This window comes from Macrobrachium nipponense, chromosome 18 (assembly GCF_015104395.2).
Source record: "Macrobrachium nipponense isolate FS-2020 chromosome 18, ASM1510439v2, whole genome shotgun sequence".
NCBI classification, from domain to species: Eukaryota; Metazoa; Arthropoda; class Malacostraca; order Decapoda; family Palaemonidae; genus Macrobrachium; species Macrobrachium nipponense.
The window spans coordinates 47,475,661-47,483,160 of NC_087211.1; positions in this window are offsets into that span (position 1 = coordinate 47,475,661).

The window sequence follows — 7,500 nt, forward strand, 5'->3', positions numbered from 1 at the left end:
CCAACAAAACACGCGCCATCTGGAGAGTAAGTGAATAAAGGTGATAATTCTATCAATAATGACAGTAAATTATTCCGAAAAACTGCCTCATCACGTCCACATCTCGTAGATAAAAGTAACTGACATTTAGCGATCTCGTCCATTGGGCAACACTGGACACGTGGTGAAAGGCAGCGTTGCCATTTTGATTTTTGCAGATTAAAATGCTGAGCGCTGACTTTTCATTTTAGAGAAATCTATATTCAGCCTGATCGTCATTTTATTCGGTGTCATTTTAAATTATTCATCTTTTTGCACTTCTTAAAAATGTGAAATTATATGCTATGTTATTCACCAAGGCCTTCTAAACATAATTGTTTACATTTGAAGGGAATCGGATTTTTTTTATCAATTTAGTTGTAAACATTAAAAAATCCTAAGATTTTTCATTTTTAATTCGCAGGATATTCTACGACATATTCTATTGCCGTTTTATAAAAAGAAACAAAAAGTCCGCATGAAAAACTTTATATGAGGAGGCTAAACACATTTTTTTTTCAATGCTTTATTTTACGATGCTTATTTGTGCCATTTTATTCAAGGTAGTTTCAGAAACTGCACAAGCAATGCTTGAGCAAGAAATGAATTTTAACTTCAGAAGAATTCGTGACGAATATTGTCATCTTATTCACTGCAGAAACAGCCAAAATTGTTTCACTTTTTGGAGAATTCGTGATATATTTGACTAACATTTTATTCACGGTAGTTTCAGAAACTAATCAAATGATGTTTCATTTCGGGAGAATTCGTGACGAATATCGTCCACATATTTCCACTGCGTTTTCAAAAGCTTAGCAAGAAACAGTCACTATTCTTGAAAGTAAAGCCAATTAAACTTGTCACATCAAGCAAGGCTATAATGTCGCCGTTTATTATGTAATAATTAGGACCAAAACACAACAACTTGATGGCCTGATGGCTTCATTCCAAGAGAGCCCTCCTCCTACTCCCCCCCCCCCCCCCCCCCCCGCTATCCATCCCCTAAAAAAATCATTGGCGCGTATTCCAATAATGTCTCTGGTAATGTATGGCAACTTGTCACGGTGAAGAGCAGGACAATGATTTATCCGGAACCGCGGAGGATTTATGTGAATAATTAAGAGTATCGGACACCCATTTCGTGTCTTGGTCCTTCTCCCCAAATCATAACATCATTCGCGGGACGTTTACCATTAAGCCTTCACTTAAAAAAAAAAAAAAAAGAAACACACACACACAAATAAGCTTTTAAGAAAGGCATTCAGAACATTGATTTTGCTGTAAGATAATGAATATTAAATGCAACATTAGCCACCTTTCATATACGAAACAGATCGAATGGTAAAGCTGAATGAGGAAAGCCTAAGCAGTAATGATTATTATCCTTAATTACAGCATATTGCGTCATGAGACACCATCCTTTGAATTCTGGTAATGGGGTTACGCTCGCAATTATGAAATTTCCTTCCTCGTATGGGTTGGAGCCGTCAATGAAGTGCACTGTAGGCATTACTTAAGGTTCTTTGCAGCGTCCCTTCGGCCCCTCGCTGCAACCCCTTTCGTTCCTTTTGCTGTATCCCCGTTCATAGTTTCTTTCTTCCATCTTACTTTCCACCCTCTCTATGACAATTATTGTTTCACAGTGCAACTGCTTTAAGGTTTTCCTCCTGTTACACCCCTCAAACCCTTTCACTGCCAATTTCCGTTTCAGCTCTGAATGACCCCATAGGTCCCAGCGCTTGGCCTTTGGCCTAAATTCTATATTCTATTTTAGTCTTTTAAATTGTTTTGGAAACGTATTTCGGACGATTTCGTTTTCGAATACTGGAGCTTGACGATTTCAGGTCTCGCTTTAGAGGCGTTTAAAAGGGCACCTTCAGATTTGGAGATCCTGTTAAGGTCTTATTTGATCAGTAATTCCAAAAACTGCCAGTTTCTTGTAGATGTAACTGTAGAGTGCATCGACCACTTCCGCGCCCAAATATTTGTTAGTTAACCCAGTCACGCTTGAAATACTTCGACTATAATCAACTATCCCTTTCTCGTGTTACATTCTGCGATTCGGTATTTTCACTCACATCATCGACATATGAATAAAAGAGGGAGTATTTACATAATTACAAAACGTGAATTTTGTTATGAGCTCAAAATTTATGAAGTGATTTCTACCTGCTAGCCAGTGGCTCCGGGATTTACTAATTGAACAGCTTTACTTCATCGTTGAATTAGATATCGTATTCTGCGTTCTAGTCAGCGCCTCAGGGTCGTGGTCGGTATGGTGTTGCCGTGCCACCTCGTTGGCCGCGTCTTCGATTCTCGGGCATTCCGTTGAGGTGTGAGAGATGTGTATTTCTGGTGATAGAAGTTCACTTTCGACGTGGTTCTAAAGTCACGTAAAGCTTGTTGGTCCTGTTGCTGAATAACCGGTAGTTCCATGCAACGTAAAAACACCATACAAACAAACAAAATCTGCATTCTAGTAAATCCTTTTTATGTTTTATTTTCACGTTTCCAACATAACAGCAAAAGTAGGTATTGGGTATTTAGATCAATATTGCTTTCTTCACCGGATATGCAATTCTGACCCACCTGCTGGGGCCTGATTTGCTGAACAGCAGCACCAATCTGCAATAAAGGTGCCTCGCTGTCGAACTTTTCAGTTCCACAGGTCCTTTAATCCTCAACACACACACACACACACACACACACACACACACACACACACACACACCTATATAAATGTATAAATGTGTCACGAAAATATGGAACATGATGAATATATAAAAACCTAGCAGTACTCCGTCGTTTCTCTTTCCTTCATGGAATTTGTCTTTATTTTTCTATATAGATGTGTCTGCGGGCGTGTGTATTATGTATGTACTATATCTAATAAAAGTATGCCATAAAAACAGGAAAAGTGTAGATTTTATAGCGTAATATTTGAAAGATATCTGTCTCCTTCAGTGTAAAGTTGTCCTCGAAATATACCGCTATAAAATTTTCTAGTCTTGTATATATATATATATATATATTATATATGTCAGTACAAGAAGTATTAACCTTTTTGTTCTAACGATCTCAGCCTGCCTCCTTCCTAAAATGAAAAGCAATAATTATAGAAACTGAAAAAAGTTTAGAATAAAATGCTAACTTGAGTGTAATAATACCAATTTTATAACTCGAAACAGTTTTCGGCTATAAAATGTCTCAATGTGACTTCCGTGATAAATCACTAAACTTGCAAAGTGTCGAAGACAACAAATGAATGAAGAAATAAAATGCTTAAAGAGCCTCTTCAGTATCAAAAGTCCAGTGTCGGATCAGTGCTTAGACACACACACACACACACACACATGCAAAGACCAAAACTGCTCTCCACCTACGGGAGCTCTGGTGGAACTGGGCAATGACTACTGTCAACCCGTCCGCTGCCCCCCACCTCTCCCCCACCCCCCCCCCGTCACTACCAATCCTGTATTGCCATCCCTAGCTCCCAGGGACTGTTAGGTTGTACGACAGTGGATATCTGTCATGGTATACCACCGTGCTTATCAAATAAATGACGAGCACGAAAAGGAAATTGTCTTGTTTATGTTGATATGCTTATCCCCAACGGGATTGTTCCCGTAGGGGGGGCTAGTGCCGTCAGTACACCTCATTCGGTGCACTGCAGGCATTACTTACGGGTCTTTGCAGCGTGCCTTCGGCCCTTGGCTGCAACCCCTTTCGTTCCTTTGACTGTACTTCCTTTCATATTCTCTTTCTTCCATCTTACTTTCCACCCATCTTAACAATTGACGCATAGTGCAACTGCCTTGAGGTTTTCCTCCTGTCACACCTTTCAAACCTTTAATGTCAATTTCCCTTTCAGTGCTGAATGACCTCATAGGTCCCAGTGCTTGCTTGGCCTTTGGCCAAAATTCAATTCAATTCCAGCGGGCTTGTGCTAAACACGCCGCGAAGGTGGATACTCTAGGAACTATCCGTAAGGCAAAGATAGAACCAAGAGAAAAGCAAAATTGATCACTACAGACAACGAGCTCTTGACAATCAGCATGACTTTCAACTAGCAGTCCGCCCGTCCGTTTAGCAAGGGGCATCTGGAAGGCCATATAGAATTTCATGTGCGCTTGAGTCTGACCGCAGCTGTTTGTGCAGGTGTATCGAAACTAATTGATTTCCCCCCCTGGGACAAAACGGAATCTGGGTGTGCCCCACTGGGCCGGAGAGATTGATGGATAAGTCAATAATTGAAGAGCAGATTCTTTTTTTACATTTGGTCTTGGTGATTAGGCTAATTGACTTTCGGAGCTCCAGTTTCACGTTCTGGAAGGTGGGTGCTGGAAGTATTAAAAATAATGATGATGAGTAGAATCATCATAAGAAGAGGACTGGTATTTATAACGACAATGATGTTCATTGTATTTGTTGTTAGAGCATTGCCGAATTACTGTTGGGTATAGAGGTTGATAAGTGTATGATAGATGACTATAATAGCAACATTCACTATATCATCATTGTATTTGTATATAAGAAAACGAACTAAATTTAAACCTTATGGTTGAAGTGACGAATTCCGGAAGTCTAATGCAAACTGGGGTTGATGGCAAACATATTCGTAAACAATTACAAATTCATGCCATCTTTGATGTCAGGATCAGATTTATGCATTTTAAAAAATAATCCAATACAACCTGGAATAGGTTTTCACAACTGGGTAAATCGTTGCTTGTAGGATGGTTTGTTGCATAGGCAAACTATCAAAGAGCAGTCACAGCCATCACTATCTAAAACAATGTCTAAAGTTTAGAAATTTCTCTCTTAAAATAAAACATTGTCTCAAACAGCTGTCAATATCAGCTGACGCAATATCATATGTCAGATGTTAGAATTCGTGGAATAATTAGTGCCGTAGGAAGTGTATCGTAAAGAATGATCTGACTTATCCTTCCCAAGTCTCAGTGGTCATAAAAGAAATGTCTATTTGTTTTAGACATCCCAGCTGATAAAATCACACCAGCTTCATAACAATACTATTATAAGACTGTTATTAGGATCATCAAAGACCCTCAGTGTTAGGAGAAGCGTTATCAGAATTCATAATAAGACTCAATAAGCGTACAAAATATTATTTTCAGTTATTTTCACCGGGGAAAAGCGATAATCAGATAAGGTCATTGTATGAAATCCCTTTTTTTTGGAAGTGATTTGTGACGAGAGAAGTGGGAACCTGCCGGGATCATTATAATCATTTCCTCTGTGTGGAAATGATGTGTGACAGGTAAATTGGGATCCTGGAAGGGTCATTATACCGGGTCCACTTAATGGAAGTGATATGTGACAAGTCATGTGGGATACTGGCCGAGTCATTATATCAGTTACCCTTTTAGGAAGAGATTTGGGACAAGTGAAGAGGGATACTGGCAAGTCATTATATCAAATCCTCTTTTGGGAAGAGATCTGGGACAAGTGGAGAGGGATACCGGCAGGGTCAATATACTCAGTTACCCTTTAAGGAAGTGATTTGTGACAAAGTGGGACACTGACGGAGTCATTATATCGGTTCCCTTGTATGAAAGGGATCTATTAGGGAGCCAAGTGGTCTCATTATATCAGTTGCTTTTTGTGGAAGTGACTGGTGACCTGTAAAGTAGGTTGATGGCCCAGTCATTATATCAGATACCCTGCATGAAAGATATTTTTCATGGGTAAAGTTGAATCCTGGCAGGGTCATTATATGGCGTCCTTAATGGAAGCGATCAGTGATGACTGAAATGGGAGGCAGAAAAGGTCATTATATTAAATGCATCTTTATGTTGTTCACATGAGTCAAAGAATATGACCAGATATATGGTAAACTAGAGTCGTTTACAAAATTTTTTTTCGTACAGAATCACATTGTAAGATTCCACTTTGCGAATATTATATGGCCTTCAAGGTATTTTTAACTTCCAGTCTTCTCATAGTTATCACTGAAATGTGTGTGTGTGTGTGTGTGTGTTATCATCAGTACGCGCACCAATGTAGCGTACTCTTGTGAACATGAAATTTGGATACAAGTAGAAAAGTACGAATCGAAGACGTTTATTATGTAGCCTGTCGACTACAGATTACTGACACGCCACTATTATTAAGAGCCTCGTAAAGATAACGATCATGTAAGCAGTCATTTACAGAGGCATAATTATCAATCATTACCAGCAAATGACCAGCCATGGTTTGGTGATACATGTAGACGAACTTCCCTTGACAGACGGACCAAATTCAACACATGGAGACAATCAGTGGTCTCTGTGGGCTTGTTTCATATTATGAATAATAATATAATAAGAATTAATAATAATAATAATAATGAGATAGAAAAATAATAATAATAATAATAATAATAATATTTTAGTAGAAGACCCTCTTTTAGGCAAATGCTGTTAAAGAGAATGGCAGAATTAAGCGAGTTGATTTTATATATTGTTTTTTACTATTTTTATTACAATTCGCTTCTCAGGCTCAGCGATGTTTGTCAGAAATATCGCTGAGCCTGAGAAGCAAATTGTAAGAAAAATAGAAAAAACAATATATAAAATCAACTCCCTTAATTCTGCCAGTCTCTTTGGCAATAATAATAATAATAATAATCCTTTGATATCTCATAATAGCATGCATCACTAGAATCGCTAGAATGGTGAAGTCCACGGTGGTGTAGATGTCAATATATATATTTTAGAATATAAATACAAAAGAGGACTTTCGGATTCTCGAAAGCTCTTTTGTATATATACTCTAAAATATATATATTGACATCTACACTACCCGTGGACTTCTTCACCAATAATAACAATAGTAATAATAATAGGCACAAAACGCCACAGCAGCAGCGGAGCCAAGTTTAATCTTCTTTGTTTATGCTACGAAGGTCACCTCAGGGCACATAGAAGCAGCTGACGACGAACCGAGGAGAATGAGTCGCTTGGTGCCTCATCGCCTTATAACTCGCTCGCCAATCCTTTTTTACCTGGATGAGTATGTAAACGACAAGAATTCCCTCTTAAGGGGATTCCGAAGGTACGTACGTACGTTTACGGGGCGCTTGTTGCAATGCAAGGTTCGGTCGGTCGCAAACACGAGACCCAAACAAAAAGGAAACGGACGTTGTCGGATTTGGTTGCAGCTGGGGAAGCCATGGTCGTGCATGGTGCTTAAACTGACACGCAGTTCCCCCCTCCCCCCTGGCACCCCCTTATCTCCTTTACTTAACCCTTCCCCCTTTCCTATTCCCTCCCTCCCTATATCTCTTCATTCCTGACCCCTCGCCCATCTCCCATCTCTCTACCTCCGTATTCACCTGACTCATTTCACTTATTCACCTTCCAGCTCACCTACTCTTTGCTTCTTCACCTGTTAGCGATTTCTTTGGAGGAGCATTTTTTTCACGTACATGAGTTTGGGGCTTTTAATGGTAAAGTAGATTAGTGAGTACGTAAAAAA